This window comes from Myotis brandtii, unplaced genomic scaffold, assembly GCF_000412655.1.
Source record: "Myotis brandtii unplaced genomic scaffold, ASM41265v1 scaffold535, whole genome shotgun sequence".
Classification (NCBI taxonomy): Eukaryota; Metazoa; Chordata; class Mammalia; order Chiroptera; family Vespertilionidae; genus Myotis; species Myotis brandtii.
The window spans coordinates 2,057,448-2,069,861 of record NW_005369964.1 but is presented as its reverse complement, the minus strand read 5'-3'; the positions used below and the strand labels follow the sequence as shown (position 1 = coordinate 2,069,861).

At 44.4% G+C, this 12,414-nt stretch overlaps 1 long non-coding RNA gene across 5 annotated transcripts in view; it reads left to right on the top strand.

Annotated features, from left to right (window-relative positions):
* Positions 1-12,204, top strand: part of LOC102241788 — a 38,700-nt gene extending 26,496 nt beyond the window's left edge. For all 5 annotated transcript variants that reach the window (XR_001364345.1, XR_314253.2, XR_314255.2 and 2 more), the window contains one exon: positions 11,825-12,204. This is a non-coding gene — a long non-coding RNA (uncharacterized LOC102241788). The remainder of the gene's footprint in view (positions 1-11,824) is intronic.
* The last annotated feature ends 210 nt before the right edge of the window (positions 12,205-12,414 follow it).

Sequence of the window (12,414 nt, the reverse complement as noted above, 5' to 3'; positions counted from 1 at the left end):
TTGTTTAACTGTTCAAAAATAGGATGGAGGAATGGATGAAGGTCTAGTGAGTGGTCAGTAATTGGATAATGGATGAGATAATTGAGAGGGGAAAGATGGATAAAGATATAATGAGTGGATAAGTGTCTGTCTATTTGATGAGAGTATTGAAGAAGGGAATAAGATATAGTGAGTGGGTGAGTTGTTGGCTGATGGATGACAGGATGGAGGAATGGATGAAGATGTAGTGAGTGCATGATTCTTTGGCTGATGCATGATAGGATGGATGTTTGGATGAAGGTGTAGTGGGTGTTCAGTGTTTGGCTAAGATAAGAGCATGGATGGATGAACATGTGAATGAGTAGGTGAGCGGTTGGCTGATGGATGAGATGATGGAAATATGGGTGAAGGTGTAGTGAGTGAATGAATGATTGGATGGGAGGGATTGATGAAGATGTATAAGTGATCAGTGATTGGCTATTGGATGAGAGGATGGGAGGGATTGATGATAGATGTAGTAAGTGATCAGTGATTGGCTATTGATGAGAGGATGGTAGCATGGGAGAATGGAAGAAGATGTAAATAGTGGGGTGAGTTAGTGGTGGCTGATGGATGACAGGATGGAAGGATGGGTGAAGATGTGACTGTGAGTTCATAGTTGGTTCATGGATGAGAGGATAGAAGTATAAATGAAGATGTGAATGAGTGCTCAGTGGTTGACTGGATAATCAGATGGAGGGATGAAGATGTAATGAGTGGGTGATTGGTTTGCTAATAAATAAGAGAATGGAGGAATGGATGAAGATGTGGTGAATGGTTTGTGATTGGTTAGTGAAGGAGATGATGGAAGGAAGGGTGGATGAAGATGTGAATGAGTAGATGAATGATTGGTTGATAGGAGAATGAAAGGTTGGATGCAGATGTGAGTGTGGGTCAACTATTGGCTGATGGGTGAGAGGATGCAAGGATGGATCAAGATGTAGTGAGTGATCAGTGATTTCCTAATGAATAAGGGGATAGATGGATGGATGAAGATGTGAATGACAGGATCAATGGTTGCCTGATGGATCAGAGGATGGAAGACTGGATGAAGATGTAGTGAGTGGGTCAGTAGTTGACTGATGGGTGAGAGATGGAAAGAAGAATAAAAGTGAAGTGAGTGAATGAGTGATTGGCTGATGAATGAGAGGATGGAGGGATGGATGAAGATATAGCAAGTAGTCAGTGATTGGCTGATTGAGAGTATGGAAGAATAAAAGGGTGGATGAAGATGGGAAGTGTGGGTCAATAGCAAGCTGATGAGAGAGAGGATGAAAGGATGGATAAAGATGTAGTGAATGGTCACTGATTGGCTAATGTGATTAGAAGATAGAAAGATAGAAGGATGGATGAAGACATAGTGAAAGATCCGTGATTGCCTAATGGATGAGAGGATGGAAGGATGAAGATATGAAAGACTGTGTCAGTGGATGGCTGATGGATGAGAGGATGGAGGGATGGATGAAGATGTAACAAGTGGTCAGTGATTGGCTAATGGATTAGAGGATGGAAAGATAGAAGGATGGATGAAGATGTAATGAGTGGGTTAGTGGTTGGCTGATGGTTAGGAGGATGGAAGGATGAAGATGTGAATGACTGTGTCAGTGGTTGGCTGCAGGATCAGAGGATGGAAGACTGGATGAAGATGTAGTGAGTGAGTCAGTAGTTGACTGGATGAAAGATGGAAGGATGGATGAAAGTAGTGAGTGAATGAGTGATTGGCTGATGAATGAGAATATTGAGGGATGGATGAATATGTAGCAAGTGGACACTGGCTGGCTAATTGATGAGAAGATGGAAGAATAAAGGGTGGATGAAGATGTGAATGACTGAATGGTTGGCTGCTGGATGAGAGAATGGAAGGATTGATGAAGATGTAGTGAGTGGTCAGTGATTGGCTGATTGATTGAGAGGATGAAAGGGAGGATTACATTTAATGAGTTTATGAGTGGTTATCTAATGGATTAAAGGATGGAAGAATAGTCAGCGATTGCCTATTGGATGAGAGGATGGAAGGATGGATGAATGTGTATTGAGTGAATGTCTGATTGACTGATGGATGAGAGAATGGATAGAAGGATACGGATGTAGTGAACAATTAGTGACTGGCTAATGGATGAGAGGATGGAAGTGTGGAAGAATAAATGAAGATATGAATAGTGGATAAGTGGATGGATTATGGATGACAGGATGGAAGGACTGATGAAGATGTATGAGTGGTCAGTGATTGGCTCATTGATGAGAAGATGGAAGGGTGGGTGAAGATGTAGTGAGTGGGGTGAGTAATTGTCTAATGGATGAAAAGAGGAAGGATGGAAGGATGGATGAATGTGTATTGAGTGAATGTCTGATTGACTGATGGATGAGAGAATGGATAGAAGGATAAAGATGTAGTGAATAGTCAGTGACTGGCTAATGGATGAGAGAATGGAAGTGTGGAAGAATGGGTGAAGACCTAAATAGTGGGTAAGTGAATGGATGATGGATGACAGGATGGAGGATGGATAAAGATGTACTGAGTGGGTCTTTGGTTGGCTGATGGATGAAGGTGTAGTGAGTGAATGACTGATGGATGGATGGATGAAGATGTGACTGTGGGTTTATAGTTGGTTGATGGCTGAGAGGATGGAAGGATGGATGAAGATGCAGTGAGTGGGTGAATGATTGGTTGATGAATGAGAGGATGTAGATATAAATGAAGATGTGAATGAGAGGTCAGTGGTTGACTGATGGATAATAGAATGGAAAGATGGATGAAGAGGTAATGAGTGGGTTATTGGTTGGCTGATAATAGGATGGAGGGATGATGAAGATGTAGTGAGTAATCATGATCGGTTATTGAAGATAAAGATGGAAGGAAAGAAGGGTGGATGAAGATGTGAATGATATGTGAGTGGTTGTTCGATGGATAGGAGAATGAAGGTTGCATGAAGATGTGAGTGTAGGTCAATAGCTGGGCTGATGGGTGAGAGGATAGAATGGTGGATGAAGAGGTAATGAATGGTCAATGATTGCCTAACCAATGAGGCGGGGGATGGAAGAATGGATGAAGAAGTGAATGACAGTGTGAATGGTTGGTTGATGGGTGAGAGGATGGATGAATGGATGAAGATGTAGTGAGTGAATGAGTGATTGGCTAATGAATGGGAGGATGGAAGAATGGATCAAGATGTAGTGAATGATGAGTGATTGCCTAATGAATAAGGGGATGAAAGGATGGATGAAGATGTGAATGATAGAGTAATGGTTGCCTGATGGATCAGAAGATGGAAGACTTGATGAAGATGTAGTGAGTGGGTCAATAGTTGACTGATGGATGAGAGATGGAATGATAGGTGAAAGTGTAGTGAACGAGTGATTGGCTGATGAATGAGAGGATGGAACAATAAAAGGGTGGATGAAGATGTGACTGTGGGTCAATAGTTGACTGATGGGAGAGAGGATGAAAGGATGGATAAAGATGTAATGAATGGTCAATGATTGGCTAATGGATCAGAGGATAGAAAGATAGAATGATTGATGAAGACACAGTGAAAGGTCAGTGATTACCTAATGGATGAGAGGATGGAAGGAAGGGTGGATGAAGATGTGAATGAGTAGGTGAATGGTGGGTTGATGGATAGGAGAATGAAAGGTTGGATGCAGATGTGAGCGTGACTGATGGGTGAGAGGATGCAAAGAGGGATCTAGATCAGAGATTGCCTCATGAATAAGGGGAGGGAAGGATGGATGCAGATGTGAATGATAGGGTCAATGGTTACCTGATGGACCAGAGGATGGAAGACTAGATTAAGATGTAGTGGGTCAGTAGTTGACTGATGGGTGAGAGATGGAAGGATGGATGAAAGTGAAGTGAGTGAATGAGTGATTGGCTGATGAATGAGAGAATGTAGGGATGGATGAAGATGTAGTGAATGTTCAGTAATTGTCTAATGGGTGAGAGAGTAGAAGGATGGAAGCATGAAGATATGAATGACTGTCTATGGCTTGCTGATGGAAGAGAGGATAGAATGGTGGATGAAGATGTAGTGAGTGGATCAGTAGTTGATTGATGGACAAGATATGGAAGGATAAATGAAAGTGTAGTGAGTGAGTGAGTGATTGGCTGATGAATGAGAGGATGGAGGGATGGATGAAGATATAGCAAGTTGTCAGTGATTGGCTAATTGATGAGAGGATGGAAGGATGGATGAAGATATAGTTAGTCATCAGTGATTGGCTATTGCTTGAGTGAGTGGAAGGAGTGATGATGATGTGACTCGTGGGTCAGTGGTTGGTTGATGACAGGATGGAGAGATGGATGAAGGTGTAGTGAGTGTCCGTGATGGACTAATGGTTGAGAGAATAAAAGGATGGAATGATCAGTGAAGATGTAATGAGTGGGTGAGTATCTGGCTGATGGTTGAATATAGAAAGATAGTTTGAAGATGTAGTAGTGGTTAGTAGTTTGCTGATAAATGAGAGGATGGAGGGGTGGATAAACATGTAGTGAATGCATGATGCATTGGCTGTTGGATGAGAGGATGGAGGGATGGATAAAGATATGAATGTGGATCCATGGTTGGCTGATGGATGTGAGGATGGAAGGACAGATGAAGATGTGGGTAGGTTAGTGATTTGCTGGTGGATAAAGATGTAGTAAGCGAGTAATTGGTTTGGTGCTGGATCAGAGGATGATAATATGGATGAAAGTGTAGTGAGTGAATGATTGGCTGATGGGTGAGAGGATAAAAGGATGGATGAAGATGTAGTGAGTGGTGAATGATTGGCTAATGGATGAGAGGATGGAAGGATGGAAGAATAGATGAAGATGTGAATGAGTGATTGGCAGATAAATGAGAAGATGTAAATATAAGTGAAGAAGTGAATGAGGATGATAATATGGATGAAAGTGTAGTGAGTGAATGATTGGCTGATGGGTGAGAGGATAAAAGGATGGATGAAGATGTAGTGAGTGGTGAATGATTGGCTAATGGATGAGAGGATGGAAGGATGGAAGAATAGATGAAGATGTGAATGAGTGATTGGCAGATAAATGAGAAGATGTAAATATAAGTGAAGAAGTGATGAAGATGTAGTGAGTGGGTCAATAGTTACTTAAACCACCCCGAGTCTTGGCATTCCAGTCTTTGGAAGGAGAGCTGTGAGGTTTGGTTAGTGGTTGGCTCATGGATGAGAGGATGGATGATGTAATGAGTGGGTCATGTATTGGCTGATAAAGGAGAGAATTGAGCAATGGATAAAGATGTAGTGAGTTTTAAGTGATCAGCTAATGAAAGGATGGAAGAATGAATGAAGTTGTGAATGAGTATGTGAGTGGTTTGTTTTATGGAAAAGATGAAGGATGAAAGGATGGATGAAGATGTGTGTATGGGTCAGTGGTTGGCTGATGGATTAGAACATAGAAGGGAGATGAAGATGTACTGAGTGGGTCAATGGTTTGCTGCTGGATGAGAGGATGGAAGGATTGATGAAGATTTAGTGAGTGGATGATTGGTTGGTTGATGGATTGACAGGATGGAGGAATGCATAAAGTTGTAAGTCATAAGTGATTGGGTAATGGATGAGAGAATGGAAGGATTTCAAGATGGATGAGAATGTAATGATTGGGTGAGTGTCTGGCTGAAGGATGATGAAGATGTACTGAGTGGATCAGTGATTGGCTAATAAACAGGAGGATGGATGAGTATGTGAATGAGTAGATGAATGGTTGACTAATGGAATGGAGGGATGGAGGAGGATGGGAGTGTGGGTCTGTGTTTGGCTGAAGGATGAGAGGACAGAAGGATGGACTAAGATGTAGTTAATGGTTCAGTCATTGACTGATGGATGAGAGGCTGGCATTATGGATAAAGGTTTAGTGAGTGAATGAGTGATTGGCTGACAGATTAGAGGATGGTGGGATGGATGAAGATGTTTTCAGTGGTCAGTGAATGACTAATGGAAGAGAAGATAGAAGGATGTAAGGATGAATGAAGATTCAATGATTGGGTGAGTGGTTAGTTGATGGATGAGAGAATGGCTTGATGGATGAGGTATAATGAGTGGGTGATGACTTGGCTAATGGATGAAAGGATGGAGGGATGGATGAAGATGTCGTGAATGGGTGATCGGTTGACTGATGCCTGAGGGTATGGAAGCATGGATGCTGGTGTAGTAAGTGGTTAGGGATTTGCTAATGGATGATATGATTGAAAGATAGAAGGATTGATGAAGATGTGATTGAGTGGGTAAGTGGGTGTCTGAAGGATGAGATGATGGAGGGATAAATGAAGATGTGATTGAGTGGATGTAAGGAGGGATGAAGATGTAGAGAATAGGTAAGTAGTTGGCTGATGTATGTCAGATTGAAGGAAAGATGAATTTGTAGTGAGTGTATGAGTGATTCACTGATGTATGAGAATATGGAGGGATGAATGAAGATGTAGTGAGTGGTCAATGACTGGCGAATGGATGAGAGCATGGAAGGATAAAAGGATGGGTGAAGATGCAAACAAGTGGTTGGATTAGAAGATGAGAGGATGGAAGAAGATGTGAGTGGGTGATTGGAACAAGGATGAAAGGATGAAGATATGAATGAGGGGGTGAGTGGTTGGTTGATGAATGAGATGATGGAGGGATTGATGAAGATGTGAGTGTGTCAGTGGTTGGCTGATGGATGAGACAATTGAAGGATGGATGACAGTGTAGTGAGTAAATGAGTGAATGGATGATTGGTGAGAGGATAAAGAAATGGATGCAGATGTAGTGAGTAGTCTGTGAATCGCTAATGGATGAGCGGATGGAAGGTCAGAAGGATAAATGGAGATATAGTGAGTTGGTGAATGATTGGTTCATCAATTAGAGGATGGAAGGATGGTATAAAGTGTAGTGAGTGAATGAAAATTAGCTGATGGATAGAGTATGGAAGGATTGGTGCATGGGTAGTGGTTGGGATTTTGGTTGGCTGATGAATAAGATGATGGAAGGATGAATGACGGTATAGTGCGTGAATAAGTGAATGTCTGATGGATGCAAGGATAAAGGGATGGATGAAGATGTAGTGAGTTGTGAACAACTGGAAAATGGGTGAGTTCATGGAAGGCTTGAAGGATGCATGAATATGTAGTGAGTAGGTAAGTAGTTGGCTGATGGATAGAGGATCAAAGGATGGATGAAGATTTAGGAAGTGGGTTTTAGTTGGCTGATGAATGAGATGAGGAAAGGATGTATGAAGGTGTAGTGAATGAATGAAAGATTGGTGGATGAATGAGAAGATAAAGGGATGTATATAGATGTGAGTTGTCAGTATATGACTAATGGATGAGAGGATTGAAGGATAGAAGGATGGATGAAAATGTAGTGATTGAGTGAGTGGTTGGCTGATTGAGAGGATGGAGGGATGATGAAGATGTAATGAGTGATGAAAATGTAGTGATTGAGTGAGTGGTTGGCTGATTGATGAGAGGATGGAGGGATGATGAAGATGTAATGAGTGGGTTTTTGGTAAGCTCATAGATAAGACAGTGGAAAGATAGATGAAGGTGTAGTGAATGACTGAATGATTGGATTATGGATGAGAATATGGATTATGATGTAGGGAATGGTCAGTGATTGGCTAATGGATGAGAAGATGTAAGGATGGAAGGATAGATGAAGATGTGAATGAGTGGGTGAGTGTTTGGCTGATGAATGAGAGGATGGAAGGAGAGATGAATATGTAGTGAGTGGTCAGTGTATTGCTAATGATGAGAGGATGGAAGGATAATAAGATGGATGAAGATGTTGTAAGTGGGTGAATGGTAGGATGATGGATGAGAGGATGGTAGGGTGGATGACTGTATAGTGAGTAAATAAATGATTGGCTGATGGATGAGAGGCTGGAAGAAAGGATAAAGATGTAGTGAGTGGGTTTTTGTTTGACAGATGGATAAGACAGTATAAGGATGGATGAAGGTATAGTGAGTGATTGAGTGATTGGCTAGTGGATGAGAGGATGGAAGGATGGGTGAAGCTATGAATGGGGAGGTGAGTGGTTGATTGATAGATGAGAGATGGAAGTGATGAAGATGTAGTGAGTGGTCAGTGTATTGCTAATAGATGTGAGGATGGAAGGATAGTAGGATGGCTTAAGATGTAGTAAGTGAGTGAGTAGTTGGCTGATGGATGACATGGATGGAAGGATGGATGAATATGTGAGTGAATGAGTGATTGGCTGATGGATGAGAGGATGGAGGGATGAATGAAGATGTAGTAAGTGGTCAGTGATTGGCTAATGGATGAGAGGATGGTAGGGTGGATGAAGATGTGAATCAGTGGGTGGCTGATGGATAAGAGTATGGAAGGAGCAATGAAGATGTAGTGATTGGGTTAGTGGTTGGCTAATGTATAAAAAGATGGAAGGATGGATGAAATATTAGTGAGTGAAAAAGTTTTAGTGAGTGAACAAGTGGTTGGCTAATGGATGAGAGGATAGAAAGATGTATGAGAAGATGGAAAGATGGATGAAGGTATAGTGAGTGATTGAGTGATTGGCTAGTGGATGAGAGGATGGAAGGATGGGTGAAGCTATGAATGGGGAGGTGAGTGGTTGATTGATAGATGAGAGATGGAAGTGATGAAGATGTAGTGAGTGGTCAGTGTATTGCTAATAGATGTGAGGATGGAAGGATAGTAGGATGGCTTAAGATGTAGTAAGTGAGTGAGTAGTTGGCTGATGGATGACATGGATGGAAGGATGGATGAATATGTGAGTGAATGAGTGATTGGCTGATGGATGAGAGGATGGAGGGATGAATGAAGATGTAGTAAGTGGTCAGTGATTGGCTAATGGATGAGAGGATGGTAGGGTGGATGAAGATGTGAATCAGTGGGTGAGTGGTTGGCTGATGGATAAGAGTATGGAAGGAGCAATGAAGAAGTAGTGATTGGGTTAGTGGTTGGCTAATGTATGAAAAGATGGAAGGATGGATGAAATATTAGTGAGTGAAAAAGTTTTAGTGAGTGAACAAGTGGTTGGCTAATGGATGAGAGGATAGAAAGATGTATGAGAAGATGGAAAGATGGATGAAGGTATAGTGAGTGATGAATGATTGGCTGATTGATGAATAAAAGGAAGGATGTTGAAGGTGTAATGTGGTCAGTGATTGGCTAGTGGATGAGATAATCAAATGTTGATGAAGTTGTGAGTGAGTGGGTAAGTGATTGGCCTATCAATTAGAGAATGGATGAATGTGCTGTGAATGGTCATTGATTGGCTAATGGAAGAGAAGATGGCAGGATGGATGGATGGTTGTAGATGTAGTGAGTTGGTGAGTGGGTGGCTGGATGAGAGGATGGAAGGATGGATTAATGTGTAGTGAGTGATTGAATGATTGGCTGATGGATGAGAGGATGAAGGGATGAATGAAAGTGTAATGAGTTGTCAGTGATATTCTTGGGAGGTTGGCGATGATTTCCAACTTAATTTGATCCATCCATCCATCCATCCTTGAATTTGTCCTACATTTCTTAACATGGCGTTTTGGCCTCTCCCTTTTCTGAAAGCAAACCTTTTCCTTTGGGTGTGGTGTGTAGTGCCATGGGCTGTGGTCATATAGCAAACACCCATATTTATAGCTTCTTCCTCCAGAGTCACTGCTGTAAGCAAGTCCCAGCTGAATCTCATCTGCCACTGTCACCCATATGGCTTCCTTCTCTAAGGTGCTTTCCCATGCATCACACACAGTGATGAATCCAGGACTGGGGTCTGACAGGGCCCCTGCCCACCAGCGGAGACATCCTCACCAGGCCACCCTGTCTGGTGGTGCCTGGTCTCTTCCATAACCTTTGCCTTCCACCTTCCAGGTTCCTCCACCAGATGGCTGTGGTTGTAACCCATTCCTTCATCCCTTAATTCCTTCCTTCATTCACTCCCAGTCAACACACAATTTTAAAAATCAGCTAGTGCTAGACTAGGGCCAGCTCACAAGGATTCATTCTGACATCTCCTTTTGGAAGGAGAGCTAAGCAAGTTTGCAAGGGGCTGTGTTTGTGTGTCAGTCATCAGGTGAGACCCTTATTCAGCTGCCACTTCCAAGTCTGAGTTCTGTTGAAAGTTTGATTATCTTTTCCAACTTTGTTCCTTACAAAACGAGGTTGATTAGTAATCAGTAAACTGTGTTCCCTGCGTGCTCAGAAATCACAGCCCATATTTTCAAGAGGCTCGAGTGAGAGCCAGGGGGCCTGAGTTGAAGGGCTGGTTCCAGCCGTGAGCAGGCTTTCAAGTCATTAGCGCACCTTGGTCTGGCGCCACAGAGGAGATCTTAGAGCCATTCCTGCCCCATTTGAGATTAGTTAATGCTCAGCTCTATTTAGAGAAAATTGGGGGAGATGATTGCTCTTGTGGATGACAAGGACCATGCCCTGTGAGGGGTCTGTACGGAACAACTCATCAGTGAAGCAGGGTGTCCAAGCCACATGGCGCTTGGCAAACCCTAGATGCAGCTCCCAGCATCCATGCAGGTCCCAGACGTGGTGAGACCCCCCCTTTAGCCTATTGTTCCCAGCATGGGACAAGGTTTGGGCCTTGGGGACACTATTGAGAATTCAGCATTTTATTTATTGCATTGAAGAGTAGGTAGACTGGGCAAAGCCAGAACCTTGGAGCTAGACAAATGTGTGGTGTTTAAACTTAAGGTGACTGCTTGGGTCTATCTTCTGCGGGGGAACCTAGCACCCACCTTGCAGGGGGCTCTGGAGGTCTTGCCCATTTAGTTTCTGGTCCTGATGTTACTATTTGCCAGTGTAGTGGTCTTTGGGCAGGTTACTTAAACCACCCCGAGTCTTGGCATTCCCACCTGTAGATTGGGTGCATCATGATTGTGTCCTCCAGGGGATGCTGGTAGACACCGAGAAAGGTGGCTGTGCCTGGCTGCACCCCGTGTACTGGTTCCCAGGAATCAAGATCTGGGTTTGAGCTGCCCCAGCACCTTTTTACACATGTGTGTTTGTGGGTGTGTGGGTGGGAGCTATGTGAGCTTGCTTACCTGTAACCTGGAACTAGTCACATACCTGACATGGTTTTTGCTTCAGTGAGGTTATTTATATGAAAATAAATGCTTTGTTACCTGGCACACAGAAGCCCTCGCCCTTCTGGGGGCTTTGAGGCTGGCCATGCTCTGCAGTCTGTGGGCGCTGGTCACAGAGCCCTGTGCTCCCTGGCCTCTGGCCCAGGGGACTGTGGGACAGAGTGGAGGTGTGGGAGAGGCACCTGGCCAACTCTGGGGAGACAGCGAGGGAGGGAAAGGTTTGCTTTTGCATACAGAGATTTAACAGGTTTGGGGAAGAGAGGCCAAAATGGGAAGATCAGGGAGAATTCCCAGAAACCCCCAGAGTAGGACGAGGCTGATATTTTAGAAAACACTCAGGTTTCATTGGTAATGGGTTGGAGAGCTGGGGTGGTCTTTGGAAAGGCTAGGAGTTTCAGATTTTGAGTTAGTGAGGTGAGCACTGTGAGAGGTGGCTGGTCGGGGAGGGCGCCATGACCAGGGTTGTGCTTCTGGAAGTCTGTGCGAGTGGAAGAGACCCAGGTCAATGTGCAGGACACCAGAGGCTGAAGGGAACTAAGTAGAAAGGCCGGAGCTGGTGGCTGGGTGCTCCCCTCCACCCCATGGCAGCGGGGAGCCAGGGCCTTTCTTGCGATGTCCAGGTTCTCAGGCACTCGTCTTGTAAGCAGAGGGCGTTCCTGTCCTCTCTGCACACCTGACCTGCCTGTCTGCATGAGAACGCTTGTTAGCCAGTGCGACCGGGAGTGGGTGGCCTTCATCTGCACCTGTGTCTCTCTCAGCCTCCACAGCCACGGGGACGCCCTGCTCACATTCCCTCGGGACAGGCTGGACCCAAAGACTCTGGACCCGGCTGCCCCCTGCGAGGAGGGGTGTGTCCTCCTCCTCAGCCTCCCCTGCGGTAGCCGCCTACCCTTTGCGGATGGACTTCATTGAGCTGAGGGTCAGACACGTGGGCTTGACGCCTGCCCACACCTTACGCACCCTGAGACTTAGGGGACTGGCTGTGCCTTCGCCATCCGCATCTGTGAAAGGGGCTCTGCACCTACCTCACAGGGTTGTTGTGAGGAGCCTGTGATGCGGTCTGAAAGTGCCCAACCTGGGGCTTGGCACATCCTATTGTGCTCTCAATAAATATCTTTTTTTTGCCTTAACAAACACAGTAATGGATGTGCTACTAATGTAAGGACGGGTAAGTGTTAAATGTGCCTCTCACTGGGGCTTCTCTCTTTGGGCAGTGTGATGGGTGGGGAAGGGCAGGGGAGCCAGCTCCAGTCCCCGCCTGTCCCTTACCCATCTGGCACTCAAGGGTGATAAGATGTCCTGAAGCAGGGCTGGCCTGGTGGAGGTTCTGGGACTGACGTATATTTGG